The sequence below is a fragment of the Nycticebus coucang genome, chromosome 8 (assembly GCF_027406575.1).
Source record: "Nycticebus coucang isolate mNycCou1 chromosome 8, mNycCou1.pri, whole genome shotgun sequence".
Lineage (NCBI taxonomy): Eukaryota > Metazoa > Chordata > Mammalia > Primates > Lorisidae > Nycticebus > Nycticebus coucang.
The window spans coordinates 5,912,770-5,927,507 of NC_069787.1; the positions used below are offsets into that span (position 1 = coordinate 5,912,770).

At 39.2% G+C, this 14,738-nt stretch overlaps 1 protein-coding gene and 1 pseudogene across 2 annotated transcripts in view; both read left to right on the forward strand.

The window, feature by feature from the left end:
* The window catches only part of NR2C2 (nuclear receptor subfamily 2 group C member 2), a 118,268-nt gene that overhangs the window by 53,503 nt on the left and 50,027 nt on the right, over positions 1–14,738 (forward strand). The gene's annotated exons all lie outside the window — the stretch shown is intronic.
* On the forward strand, positions 715–9,831 carry LOC128592318 (protein downstream neighbor of Son-like; annotated as a pseudogene).

The following is a 14,738-nucleotide window of genomic DNA, read 5'->3' on the forward strand; positions in this document are numbered from 1 at the left end:
TAAACTTTTTAGACAATAAATTTCTGTTGCACAAGCATGATAACCTTTAGAAAGGATATGAAAGGGAACAGCTGATTTTACCTCGTAAGTATGAGTTGGAGACCATCAACCATCCCCTAGAAGACTTATGTCCAAATTTATAATTTTTTTTTTTTTATTAAATCATAGCTGTGTACATTGATATGATCATGGGTCATCATTCACTAGCTTCACAGACCGTTTGACACACTATAATTGTTGTTGTTTGAGACAGAGTCTCAAGCTGTTGCCCTGGGTAGAGTGCTGTGGTGTCATAGCTCACAGCAACCTCCAGCTCTTGGGCTTAAACGATTCTCTTGCCTCAGCCTCCCAAGTAGTTAGGACTATAGGCGCCTGCCACAGCACTTGGCTATTTTTTTCTTTTTGGTTGTAGTTGTCATTGTTGTTTGCCAGGCCCGGGCTGGATTAGAACTTGCCAGCTCCGGTGTATGTGGCTGGCACCCCAGCTGCAGAGCTACAGGCACAGAGCCAGCTTCTCATGGTTTTAACTGAGTCCTTTAGACTAGCAGTTTAATAGTGCTTTGGAATAGTAAAGTCCACGTGCCCTAGCCTGAGTATAACACACACAACTGGGTGTTGTTAGGTATTTATGTGTCACTATAAACTAAGCAATTGTATTCTTTGCAACTTGAGCAGGTTAAAGGGGTACAAAATAGGCTAAGGCAGAGGCCAAGAATGACATCAGGCACAGAAGGTAGGCAGGAAAAGATAGAAAGGAAATACTTCACCTACTCAGAAGTGTATCCAATATTTCTTTGTTCTGTTACCAAATTGACCTTTTATCAGTGTGCTGAATGATTCTCAGCTTCTGGGAAAAAGTGGCTATCCTGCCTTGATATCTTTTGGCAATTTTAGGTTCTAAATTCACACAACTTCAAGAATTTCTTAGTGGTTCCAACATGGCATGATTTTGCCTTCAAGCAAGAGCATTGCTGAACTATCCCTATTGCCACTGGAACGCACCTCCTTTCTAATGGGCTCAGGAATAGGGGATCCCAAACCTTTCCCTTAATCTGTCATTTCTGCAGTTAAGCATCTTTATACCAAATCTCAGGAATATTTAAGGTTTTTTACCCAATCTAAATTTATTATTGCCATGTGTGACCCATCTCCCTCTCAGGTAAAGAGTTCTTTTGGATCTCTCTATAAAAGGAATCATAAAATTTACAAGCATATCCCTAAACAAGTAACAAAGCCAAAATATGGGGAGTTTAAACTGTAGCCCTCGCAAGATTGAAAGTTAATGAAGAGCAGTCTCAGCACCCAGCTGGTGCTGCTCCTCTGCAGCTAGCAGTCCCTCCTCCAGAGCCTTGTAGACAGGGCCATTTCTGATTGCTCTGTGCACACAGTGTCAGGGTGGCACAGGGAGAGTGTTGGGCAGATCGAAGGGAAGTGTGGACAATAGTTTCTTTGGCTTAGTGATACAGGAAACTTTTTTAGTACCTGCAAAAAATGGTTTTTATAAATACTGTTTTTTGTTTTTATTTTTTTGAGACAGTCTCAGTTTGTCACCCTGGGTAGAGTACTCTGGTGTCACATCTCATAGCAACCTCAAACTCTTGGGCTCAAGTGATTCTCTTGCCTCAACCTCCCAAGTAGCTGGGTGCTTGCCATAACACTTGGCTAGTTTTTCTATTTTTAGTAGAGACAGTGTTTCACTTTTGCTCAGTTCAAGTAGTCCATTGCCTCGGCCTCTCAGAGTGCTAGGATTATAGGTATGAGCCATTACATCCTGCCTAAATAATGTTTTGTTTTGTTTTAATAAACTTTTTTTGTAATATAAGTTTAAAATTCATCAGTTTATAATTTAGTGAATTATCACAGAGAACGTTCCCATGTAACCACCGCCCAGTTTAAGAGCAGAATAGAATTTCTTATAACACAGAAGCTCTTCTCAGGCTCCCTCCCAAGTTACTACCTGTTCCAATTACTAACTCCCAGTACTAACTACCCATTACCTCTGTTCCAGCCCCTCATACCATGAATGTTTTGTTGTTTATTCATCCTTTTTTTAAGACTCTAGGGTAGAGTGCTGTAGCATCATCATAGCTCACAGCAACCTCAAACTCTTGGGCTCAAGTGATCCCAAGCTTCAGTCTCAGTTTCCTGAGTAGCTTGGAATATAGGTACCCGCCACAATGCCTGGCTAAGGTTTTTTCTATTTTTAATAGAGACAGAATCTTGCTCTTGCTCAGACTGGCCTTGAACTCTTGAGCTCAAGCAACTGCACAGCTGGGCCTTCCAGGATGCTAGGATTATAGGATTGAGGCACCGCAGCTGGCTGTTGTTTATTCATTCTTTTTTTTTTTTTTTTTTGTAGAAACAGAGTTTCACTTTATCACCCTCGGTAGAGTGCCGTGGTGTCACACAGCTCACAGCAACCTTCAACTCCTGGGCTTAGGCAATTCTCCTGCCTCAGCCTCCGGAGTAGCTGGGACTACAGGCGCCCGCCACAACGCCCGGCTGTTTTTTTGTTGCAGTTCAGCCGGGGCTGGGTTTGAACCCGCCACCCTTGGTATATGGGGCCGGCGCCCTGCTCACTGAACCACAAGCGCCGCCTGTTTATTCATTCTTTAAAAAAAAGTTAACAGCCTTTTATTAAGATATAATTCACATTCCTATTTAAAATGTACAGTTTTGGCTGGGCACTCATGCCTATAATCCTAGCACTCTGGGAGGCCAAAGCACAGGGATCATATGAGCTCAGGAGTTCAAGTCTAGTCTGAACAAGAGTGAGACAGTGTCTACTAAAAATACAAAAAAATTAGCTGGGTGAGGTGGCATGTGCCTGTAGTTAACTAGCTACTTGCGAGGCTGAAGCAGGAAGATCGCTTGAAATCAGGAGTTTGAAGTTGCTTGAGCTAGACTGACACCATGGCACTGTAGCCTGGGCAACAGAGTGAGGCTGTCTCAAAAATAAATCAATAAAATGTAGAATTCTTTGGCTTTAGTATAGTCACAAGGTTGTTCAACCATCGCTGCTGTCTAATTCCAAAACGTTATTCCTTATCCTGGAAAGACTCTGCACCGTTAGCTGTCATCTCTAGCCCTGGGCAACCACTAATTTACTTTCTGTCTTTATAAATTTGTCTCTTCTGGATTTTTAGTTTAAATGGAATCATATAATATGCAGTCTTTTGTTGCGACCAGTCCCAAATTGTATCACGAGTTTTTTTTAGTGACTGGTGGAGACAAGAGGATGAAGGAAAAATGAAAAAGTCAGAACACAGAAAGTTTAGAGTAGTTGGGTCAGGATGGCTGACCACCTTTAAGCATGAGGTCTCATGGAGTCATTCTAGGCTAGTTCTGTTTTGTACACATCATTGTTTTAATCATCAATTTAATAGGGAAGACTAAACCCTTATGTCATGGTTTTTGGTGGGCTTGTATTTTTTAACTAAGCTATTTTTTTACTATGTTAATTAGACTGATTTACTTCTTACTATTATTGTTGTTGTAAGTTATTTATGATCTTAACACAAATAGAGTATGGGACAGGGAACATAGTCTAGGAGTGGAATGTCAAAGCAGACCCAATTACACCATGTTCACAAATCACAGGATTGGCAATTAACACTCAGAAAGTCTGTGTTCAGACAAGTTGACACTTCTACCCATATCGAGATGATAGAAGAAAGGAGATTTTTTTTTTTAATCTTTTTTTGAGGGACTTTTTTCTCTTGAGGTACAGACGTATAGACATTCATACTATCTCCAGTGTGTTTTGTATTCCCTAACTGCAAAAGTAGTCACTCTCTCTGAGAGGGCAGTCTCGCCCAGCCCTGGGAGCCTTGCCTCTCAGTGACCTCGCTTGCAGAGTCTTGAGGAGGAGGCGTGAAGCTTCAGCAAGACAGTTTCCTTGTCTTAAAGGGCCAGGCTTCCGGGCTGCCACATTTTGTCACAGATTTGGGGTTTTTCTGATCTACTTTTCTCCTGTCTCTGTTCTCTTTTGTCCGTCATCTGTAATCATTTTTTAAATTTAATTCTTAACTTTTTTTATAATAAACAATTGAATATTGGTTTTAAGCTTATAAAATTATTATTTTTAGCAATGTAAATACATCAAGATTTGACTCTTTCCTTCAGCACCCATGTGTACATCTACAGTCTTTGTGATTGGTTTCTTTTATATAATGTAAGTCCTTTAAGGCTTATCAATTTTGTAGCACGTACCACAGTTTATTCCATTATTGCCAGATAATATGCCATTGTATAGATTATACACATACAGATTATACACATATAATTATTTTCACTTTCTGGCTATTAGGAAAAAGTGGCTGCTACATTGTGTATCAGTTTTTCTGTGGACATGTTTTTGTTACTCTAAGAGTGGAATTGCTGGTCAAATGGTAACTATTTTTAAACTTCTAAGGAACCACGAAACTGTTTTGGGGGGGGGGGTTAGGGGAGGGTTGAGACAGAGTCTCACTCTGTCACCCTGGATAGAATGCTATAGTGTCATCATAGCTCACAGCAACCTCAAACTCCCAGCTTCAAGTGATCTTCCTACCTCAGCCTCCCAAGTAGTTGTGACTACAGACGCATGCCACACAACCCAGCTAGTTTTTCTATTTTAGTGGAGTCAGGGTCCTGCTCTTGCTCAGGCTGGTCTCCAACTAGTGAGCTCAAGTAATCTGCACTCCTTGGCCTCCCAGGCATTAGCCACCGTGCCAGATCTGAAGGAACCACGAGGCTGTTTTTCAAAGTGACTGTATATTTGATTCTGATACTACACTGTCAGAACCAGCAGCGTATGAGGGTTCTGATTACTGTACATCCTTGAAAGCACTTGTTATTGTCAGTCTTTTTTTATTATAGCCATCCTAGTGGATGTGAAAGTGATACGGTTTTGATTTACATTTTTATAATGCTGAGCATTTTTTCAAGTGTTTATTAGCCATTTGTATATCTTCATGTCTGTTCAACACTTTTGCTAATTTTTACTTGGATTTTGGTTGTCTTATTATTGAATTATAAGAGTTCTTTAGATAAATATTTATCAAATACATGATTTGCAATTTTTTTTCTCATATTCTGTGGATTTTCTTTTTATCTTCTTGATATTGTCCTTTAAAGCAACAAGATTTTAATATTGATAAGGTTCATTTTATTTATTTTTTCTTTTGTTGCTTGTGCTTTAAGTGTATAGTATCTAAGAAACTATTGCTTAATCCATAGTCATGAAGACTTAAGTTTTTTAATCTTTGTATATGATATGAGCTTGGGTTTAATATTATATTTTATAATAAGAAAATTGAAAAATTGTCCAAGCTGGCTGGGCTCAGTGGCTCACGCCTGTAATACTAGCACTCTTGGAGGCTGAGGCAGGTGGATTGCCTGACCTCACAGGTTTAAGACCAGCCTGAGCCAGAGTGAGACCTTGTCTCTAAAACTAATCAGGCGTTGTAGCAGGTGCCTGTAGTCCCAGCTACTTGGGAGGGTAAGGCAAGAGAATCACTTAAACTCAAGAGTTTGAGGTTGCTGTGAGCTCTGATGTCACAGCACTCTACCAAGGGCAACAAAGTGAGACTCTTATCTCCAAAAAAAAAAAAAAAATTTGTTCAAGACACACTAATACAATTTATTAATTTATCATTTGTGGCAAATATATTTATACAATGTTTATAACTCAGGTTTTAGAAAAAAATTATGAGAAATGTGATAGTATTAATAGCTACCATGGTATTAGTTACCATGCAACTAATACTTAATTTATATTACACTTATTCATTGACTTTCACACCCGTCCTGTAAAGTAGTAACAATATGTTCATGTTGAATTTGGAAAAACTGAAGGTTAGAGGGTTTAAGTGACTTATTCAAGATGGTAGTACATAGTTTAAAGGCCTGGTCTGTCAGATTTTATAGCCTGTGGGTACGCAAGTAATATTGATGGCTTTAAAATTTCTTGCAGGTAAAGTGAGGATCTAAACCCAAAATTTGGCATATTGTATCCGTCAAGAATTTTCAATACAGTCGTAGCATACCTTACCACATAGTAACGTTTCTGTGAATGATGCACTGCATTTCTGAGGGTGGTCCCGTAAGGCTCTTACTATACCTTTGCTATGCTTAGATGTACAAATACTTACCATTGTGTTACAGTTTCTTTCCATATTCAGTACAATAACATGCTGTACAGGTTTGTAGCCTAAAGGAAACAGGCAATACCATAAGCAGGGGTCCTCAAACTTTTTAAACAGGGGCCAGTTCACTGTTCCTCAGACCGTTGGAGGGCCGGACTATAGTTTAAAAAAAAACAAACTATGAACAAATTCCTATGCACACTGCACATACCTTATTTTGAAGTAAAAGAACAAAATGGGAACAAATACAATCACACCACTGCATGTGGCCCATGGGCCATAGTTTGAGGACCCGTGCATATAGCCTAGGTGCGTAGTAAGTAGGCTGTACCCTCTAGGTTGGTGTATTCTGTGATCAACATGATCAGTGACAAAATCACCTAACCATGCCTTTCTCGGGACATATTCCTGTCTTTAAGCGATGCATGACTGTATCTAAAAATAGCAAAATTAATCTGCAGGCTATTAGACTCAAGCAAAATTCTAAATGTTTATTATTAAAGAAGGATTCAGTGAATGTGCTCTCTGGTAAAGTATCTGGCCAACCTTTTCTTCTTAGTTACCACAGGGCTAGCAAATGTGTACATGGATGCTGGGAGACATACCCATATAGACCTAATCTATATGAAGCATTTTGTAAACGAGAAATCATTGTATTGTACACATGTAAGAATATTGGATTCTGTTGACTCACTATAATGGTGAGTTTTTTGGTAAAAGTAATGCCTATGAAAGAAAAAGGAAATATTTTTTGAGACAGGTCTCACTGTGTCACCTGAGCTGGGGTGCAGTGGCACAATTATAGCTCACTGCAGCCTCAAACTCCTGGGCTCAAGAGTTCCTCCTGGCTCAGCCTCATAAGCAGATAGGATACAGATGTGTGCCACCATGCCTGGCTAATCTTTTTTATAAATTATTTTGTAGAGACAGGGTACATCTATGTTGCCCACGCTGGTCTCCCAAAGGGCTAGGATTACAGGCATGAGCCACCATGCTTGGCCAAAATAAAATATTAGCCAGCAACAAATTAATCATCATATGCTCTTTTTAATTGAGATATAATTTATATGCTGTAGAATTCATCCTTTAAAATGTATAGTTTAAAGGTTTTTAATATATTCACAAGTCTTGCAACTATCACCACTATTTAATTCCAAAACATTTTCTTTTCTTTCTTTTTTTTTTTTTTTTTTTTTTTGAGACAGAGTCTCACTATGTCGCCCTGGGTAGAGTGCTGTGGCATCACAGCTCACAGCAACCTCAAATTCTTGGGCTTAAGCGATTCTCTTGCCTCAGCCTCCCAAGTAGCTGGGTCTACAGGCACCGCCACAACACCCAGCTATTTTTTGGTTGTAGTTGTCATCGTTTGGCAGGCCCGGGCTGGATTCGAACCTGCCAGCTCTGATGTATGTGGCTGGCACCCTAGCCACTGAGCTATAGGCGCTGAGCCTAATTCCAGAACATTTTCATCCTTAAACAAAACTCCATATACAGGCTGAGGCAGAAGTAACACCCTTTTGTGCTTGAATGTAATATTGTTATGTTACAGAATTTCATGTTTATAATTTTGTAATAAAAGATAGATTACAAGCTCATAAAAAGAAGGCATTATTTGAGCCATTGTAACATAACAATATCACACTCAAGCACAAAAGGGTGTTACTTCTGCTGAGCCCTGTATATTAGCAGTTACTCCCCCTTCTTTCATCCTTTCAACTCTTGGCAACCACTAATCTACTTTCTGTCTCTATGGATTTGCCTGTTCTGGATGTTTTATGTATGAAGGTCGCTGCAAAAGTTTTTTTTTTTTTTTTTTTTTTGGCCAGGGCTGGGTTTGAACCCGCCACCTCTGGCATATGAGACTGGTGCCCCACTCCTTGAGCCACAGGCGCCGCCATCTGCAAAAGTTTTGAGACAGCCTGTGTTGTGGTCCATTATTTCACCTCCAAGAAATGCAGTAGACAATGGCATCATTTCTGATTTAACGCACAAGTTTCAGTGTTGCTGGGAGGGCTTCATTTGTTTCTGTCCAAGGTACTAAGTTGGCATCTGCTATGGAGCTGGGTAGAGAGCACTTTTGCATGATGATTTTCAAAATGGATTAAGAGTCTCAAAGCCTTGAGCAGTTGCTAGCTTTCGGGGACCTTAAGTCCTTACCGTGCAACAATTTTTTGGTGGTTTCAGGAATTTAGAAGAGGCTGAACTTTACTGAAGGAGAAGAGCAGTGGGCATCCAGTGACCCAGTGACTAAGGAAAACATCACCACTGTGGAAAAAGTGGTACACAAAATCAATCAAGTGACGTTTAAGGACACTGAAGCAGCACTCAGATTGGATCACTGGCAGTGTCCAAAATCCTGCACACCAATTCTGATATTCCATCCTCAGAAAGTACTGAGTTACCTGTGGACTGGAGTATTAAAACTTGGCTCCTTTTCACCTCTTCTCAACCCTTTACCTGGGCAGAGCATTTGAAAACACAGGAAGAGGCCTAAGGTCTCATCCAACATTGTAGGGCAACTGAAGTTACTTTGCCTCAAAGTATACAGGATCCCAAACTCTCCACTGAGCTCCGGTGTGCCTTCTAACAGAGCCTTATTTATTGGCTCCACCCTGCCTTCCCTTGGCTACCACTGTTCCCTCGTACTGGAGCTGATAGGAAAATGACTGGGAAGACAAGCCCATGGTCAAATGTTGAAACTCTGCAACAAATTTTAATGAGTGACTGGTCTGTGAGCTTTACTTCTCTCTATAATCTGCTGAAGACAAAACTTTGCCCCTATTTCTACATTTGTACCTATCAGTTTACTATCCTATTCCAGCAGCAGGATTAGCAGGAAGTGATGTGATCACAGCTCTCATATCTCCTACAACTCGAGGTTTAAGAGAAGCTATGAAAAATGAAGATATTGAATTTTCTCTGCCTTTAATAAAAGATAGTGGCCCTAAGAAGAGAGCATCCGGAACAAGCTTGGGATATGGGGAGGAGCAAGCAATCAGTGATGAGGATGAAGAAGAGGAAGGTTTTTCCTGGCTGGAAGAGATGGGTGTGCAAGATAAAATTAAAAAACCAGACATACTCTCTATCAAGCTACATAAAGAGAAACATGAAGTGAAATGGATCACAGACCTGAGTCTGTTGTGTTGGTGAAAGGAATTGACGCCTTAACGTTGCCTAATTTTTTGATGAGCTGTAAGAGTTTAGTTGCTACCTCAGGTCCACAGGCAGGACTTCCACCAACCATCTTCGCCCCTGTGGCTTTCCGAGGTGCTACAATGCAATGCTTAAGGCCCGAAGTGTAAATGTGAAGACACAAGCTCTTTCTGGATATAAAGCTCAGTTTAGTTTGGAAATCACAGGTCCTGTCATGCCTCATTCTCTGCACTCTGTGACCATGCTACTGAGATCGTCACAGAGCAGGGCTTTCTGTGTAGGACTGTATCCGCATGAACCAACTGCTGTGTTTAATATTTGCCTACCGAAGGACAGAGTACCAGACAAGGAGCTTGTACATAAGGATCTTGCTAACTGTGGTTTACACCCTAAGACTCTGGAGCAACTTAGTCAAATACCATCACTGGGGAAGTCATCTTTATGGAATGTTGAAATGAGAGACTACATTTATAACCGGAGATCCTAAACACCAAAGTAAGCCTAAAAGGAATCTTTGAGGAAAAAAGCCTTCTAGCAAGGAAATTCAAGATTTTTGAAGTTAAAGAAAAGAATATACTTAAAAACACTGACATGTTTGTAACATTTAACTCTTTCCATTAACTTTTATTACATGCTCTGAATAGGAACATCAAGGTTTTAAATCATTTTCTGCTTTTACTATTTTCAGATTAGATTTTAAGATATGACAATAACTCACTTAAAAAAAAAACCCTCAAGTAAACATGGATAAGAAATCCGTATCCCTACAACCTAATTGTAAACAAGTAGAAAACTGAATGTGTTATGGGAAATTGAAATTAAACCTGTAGCAATTATCTTATGGCATTGTGACAAACAGCAGAACAAAATTGTTACATTAATATTTACCCATTATTATTCTCAAATTCTTGTTTTACAAAGGTAGAAAATAAATATAGACACTATCTACTGAGCTGACTGTTGCTTCTACCTTAGCATCTTACCTACTGATTTATGATTATTCTATTTTCAAGTATGCTTAAATTTGTCTTTTTTAATGCATTAAGGGTATTTTATATTCTACATGGAATAGTTAGGGAAGTTGTAAACTTCTGCTTAACTATTATGGTAAAGTATTTTAATGTGCTTATTAGTGAGAGTGTGCATGTGTGTAAAACTCAATATTTTTTAAATAAAAGTACTTAGAAATAAAAAAAAAAAAATCCTGCACAATTGCCTTTGAGTCAGGAAAGTTTCATCCCAATGAGTGCCTCACACTTTCACAGACGAGCAAAAGCATATCTGTATTGAATGAATGGTGAAAAGAAAAGCTATTCGGATTCAGTGGAGGCAAGTCTAGATGTGTTTCTGACATCGTTACTGAGTACGAAACCTAGATTTACCAGTTTGATCCAGAGAATAAGCATCAGTGTGGATTTTTTTTTTCCAGTGAAAATCCATCAACAGAAGTGAAGCAGCCCTGAAGTGCCGAAAAGAAAACAGTGACAACTTTCTTCTCCAAAAGTGGTCATAGTGCAGCTGTTCCTCTGGAGCTGTTCTCAAACTTCCTAATGCCGCAATGTATTTTCATTGTTAAAAAGGGACCGTGACTCACAGGTTGAGAATCGCTGCTCTGGAGGCACAAAAGACTATACTGGTCAGTGGTACCCAACAGTACGCCTACAAAAATTTCAGGAAGCTTCAGGAACAAACAGCAGCCAAGGACAGAACTGCAGAGGACCATCATGAACCATGACAATGTGTCTGCCCAGACAGCCAGCATCACCATTTAGTTTTTGAAATCTACAGAGGTTAAATTTATGACTCATCCACCATGCAGTCCTGACCTGGCCCCATGTGATTATTTCCTATTTGCTATAGCAGTGATTTTCAACCAGTGTGCTCCAGCTCACTGGAGTGCCATTGAGAGGATCTTAGGTGTGCCACAAAATTTTTTAAAGATCATTAATTATGGGGCAGCGCCTGTGGCTCAGTGGGTAGGGCGCCAGCCCCATATGCCGAGGGTGGCAGGTTCAAACCCAGCCCCGGCCAAACTGCAACAAAAGAATAGCTGGGCGTTGTGGCGGGCGCCTGTAGTCCCAGCTACTCGGGAGGCTGAGGCAGGAGAATCGCCTAAGCCCAAGGATTTGGAGGTTGCTGTGAGCTGTGTGACGCCACGGCACTCTACCAAGGGCGATAAGGTGAGACTCTGTCTCTACAAAAAAAAAAAGATCATTAATTATTTTTGAAAAGTTCAAAGCAGGCTGGGCAAGGTGGCTCACACTTGTAATCCTAGCACTTGGGAGGTGGAGGTGGGTGGATTGCTTGAGCTCACCAGTTCCAGAGCAGCCTGAGCAACAGCAAGACCCCATCTCTAAGGCAAAATGATCACTTGAGCCCAAGAGTTGGAGGTTGCTGTGAGCTATGATGATACCATAACACTCTACCCAGGGCAACAGCTTAAGATTCTGTGTCGAAAAAAAAGAAAAGTTCAAAGCACAAAAAATATATTCCTTTTTTTACTTTTTTTTTTTTGATAATTCTATATTGTATTCATAAATCATAGATCAACATAATTTAAGTGTGCCAACGAAGTTTAACTATAAGTTCAAGTGTGCCATGAGATAAAAAAAGTTGAAAAATACTGCTGCACAACAGAATATTGCATGTATAGGAGAAGGTTCTCCAGCCCTGAAGAAGCTGTTCATGCCTACAAAAATGAGCTTACAGCACTTGAAGAAAATGAGTGAAAAAAATGTTTTCAAAAATGGTTTACAAAATGCAAAAGTGCACAGAATGTCATAGCAATTCTTTTGAGAAATACAGTAATCAAAATGATTTTATATTTCTTAATTTTTGTGTGTCTCAAAACTTTCATACCATCCCAGTGAAAAAGTTGTCACTGTTTTCTTTTCTCCCTCATAAATGGAACCATACAATACGTGGTCTTTTGTGACAGATTCACCCATGCTGTGGTATGTACTGGTGCTTCATTTCTTTTTATTGCCAGGTAATGTTCCATTGCATAGATACGCCACATATATTCATCAGCTGATGGATACTTGGGTTATTTTCTACTTTTTGGCTGTCATCAATAATGCTGCTGTGAATATTTATAGACAAGCTTTTGTGTGGACATGTTTTTCTTTTTCTTGAGTATATATCTAAGTGTGAAATTATGGGCTCATATAGCAACTATTTGTTTGACTTTTGAGTAACAGACAGGCTTGCTTCCAAAGTGGCTGTGCCATTCTACATTACTACCATCAGTGATGAAGGTTCCCATCTCTCCACATCTTCACCAACACTTGTCCCTCATTTATACTTCACCCATCCTAGTGCGTGGGAAGTGGCCTCTGTTTGTGGGTTTGGTTTTCATATCCCTCATGATATTGAACATTTTCTTGCTGTACTTATTAGCCATTTGTTTATCTTCTTGGAGAAATGGCTATTTAACTCTTTACCAATTTTTATATTGGGATTGTAGTCCTTTTATTAGTAAATTGTAATAGTTCTTTATAATATTGTATATCAGATGTATGATTTACAAACATTTTCTCCCATTTTGTAGTCTGTTTTTCACTTTCTTGTTATCTCTTGAAACACAGCAGTTTTTAAATTTTGATAATCAGTTTATCAAATTGTTTGTTGATTTTGCTTTGGGTGTCATCCAAGAAACAATCACCTAATTCAGGTTCACAAAGATTTATACCTATGTTTTCTTCTAAGAGCTTTATAGTTTTAAGTCTTTTCTTTTTTTGTGACAGAGTCTCAAGCTGTTGCCCTAGGTAGAGTGCCATGACGTCATAGCTCACAACAAACTCCATCTTCTGGGCTTAAGCAATCCTCTTGCCTCAGTTTTTCTATTTTTAATAGAGACGAGGTCTCAATTTTGCTCAGGCTGGTCTCAAACTCATGAGCTCAAGTGATCTGCCTGCCTCCCCCTACCACACGGTGCTAGGATTACAGGCGTGAGCCACCACGCCCAGCCAGTTTTAACTCTTATATTTAGATCTTTTACCCATTTTTAGTTGTTTTGTAGATAGCGTAACATAGGGGTTCAAATTCTCTTCTGCATTTGATTTCCAGTTGTCCCATCTCCATTTGTTGAAAAAATAATTCTTTGTCCATCAAATCGTCTTGGCACCTTTATCAGAAATTATTTGAACATGTATGTGAAGGTTTACTTCTGGGTTCTCTGTTCTGCTCCATTGGTCTGTGTGTCTGTCTTTATGCCAATACCTCACTGGTGGTTGTTTTTTTTTTTTTTTTTTTTGGTTATAAATTGACAATTTATAATTGTACATATTTACATGATACCGAGTAATGTTATGATTTATGAATACAATATAGAATTATCAAATCAAGTTCATTAATGTGTCCATCACCTCAAATACTTATTTTTGTGGTGAGAACATTTGAGATTTACTCTTAGCAATTTTAAAATATATAATACACTACTACTAACTGTATTCACCATGCTATGCAGTAGATCTCAAAAAAAATCTTATTTTTCTTGTCTGAGATTTTGTACTCTTTGACAATTATCTCTTCATTCCCCCATCCCTGAAGCCTCTAAAACCATCGTTTTACTCTGCTTATATGAGTTTTGTTATTTTAGATTTCACATGTAAGTGAAAGCATGCAGTATTTGTCTTTCTGTGCCTGGCTTAGCATAATATTCTCCACTTACATCTGTGTTATTGCTAGTGACAAAATTTCCTTCTTTAAGGCTGAATAGTATTTCATCATGTGTGTATACCACTTTTTTAATTCATTGATAGACACTTAGGTGGATTCCAGACTTAGCTGTTGTGAAATGTGCTTTAGTGAACATGAGAGTGTAGACATCGGTGGCGCCTGTGGCTCAGTGGATAGGGCACTGGCCCCATATACCAAGGTTGGTGGGTGCCTGTAGTCCCAGCTACTCAGGAGGCTGAGGCAAGAGAATCACCTAAGCCCAGGAGTTGAAGGTTGCTGTGAGCTGTGATGTCACGGCATCTACTGAGGGTGACAAAGTAAGACTCTGTCTCTTAAAAAAAAAGAGAGAGAGAGAGAGAGTATAGACATCTCCAACAAACTGACTTCAAATCTTTTGGATAAATACTTGGAGGTGGATTGTTGGATCCCATACTGTTAGGATTACTGTAGCTTTGTAATAACTTTTGAAATCAGTAACTATGAGTCCTCTAATTTTGTTCTTCTTAAAGATTGTTTCAGCTATTCTGAGTTCCTTGCATTTCCATATGAATTTTAGGATCAGTTTGTCAACTTATGCCAAAAAGGGTACCTGGGATTTTGATATGGATTACATTGCCTCTGTAGATCAATTTGGGGAATATTGCCATTTTAACACTATTAAATCTTCTAATCCTTGAACATGGGTACTTTCCATATCATTTAGGTTGTTTTTCAATTCTTTCAGCAATGTTTTTCAGTGTACAAATCTTGCATTTCTTTTGTTAAATTTAGTCCTAA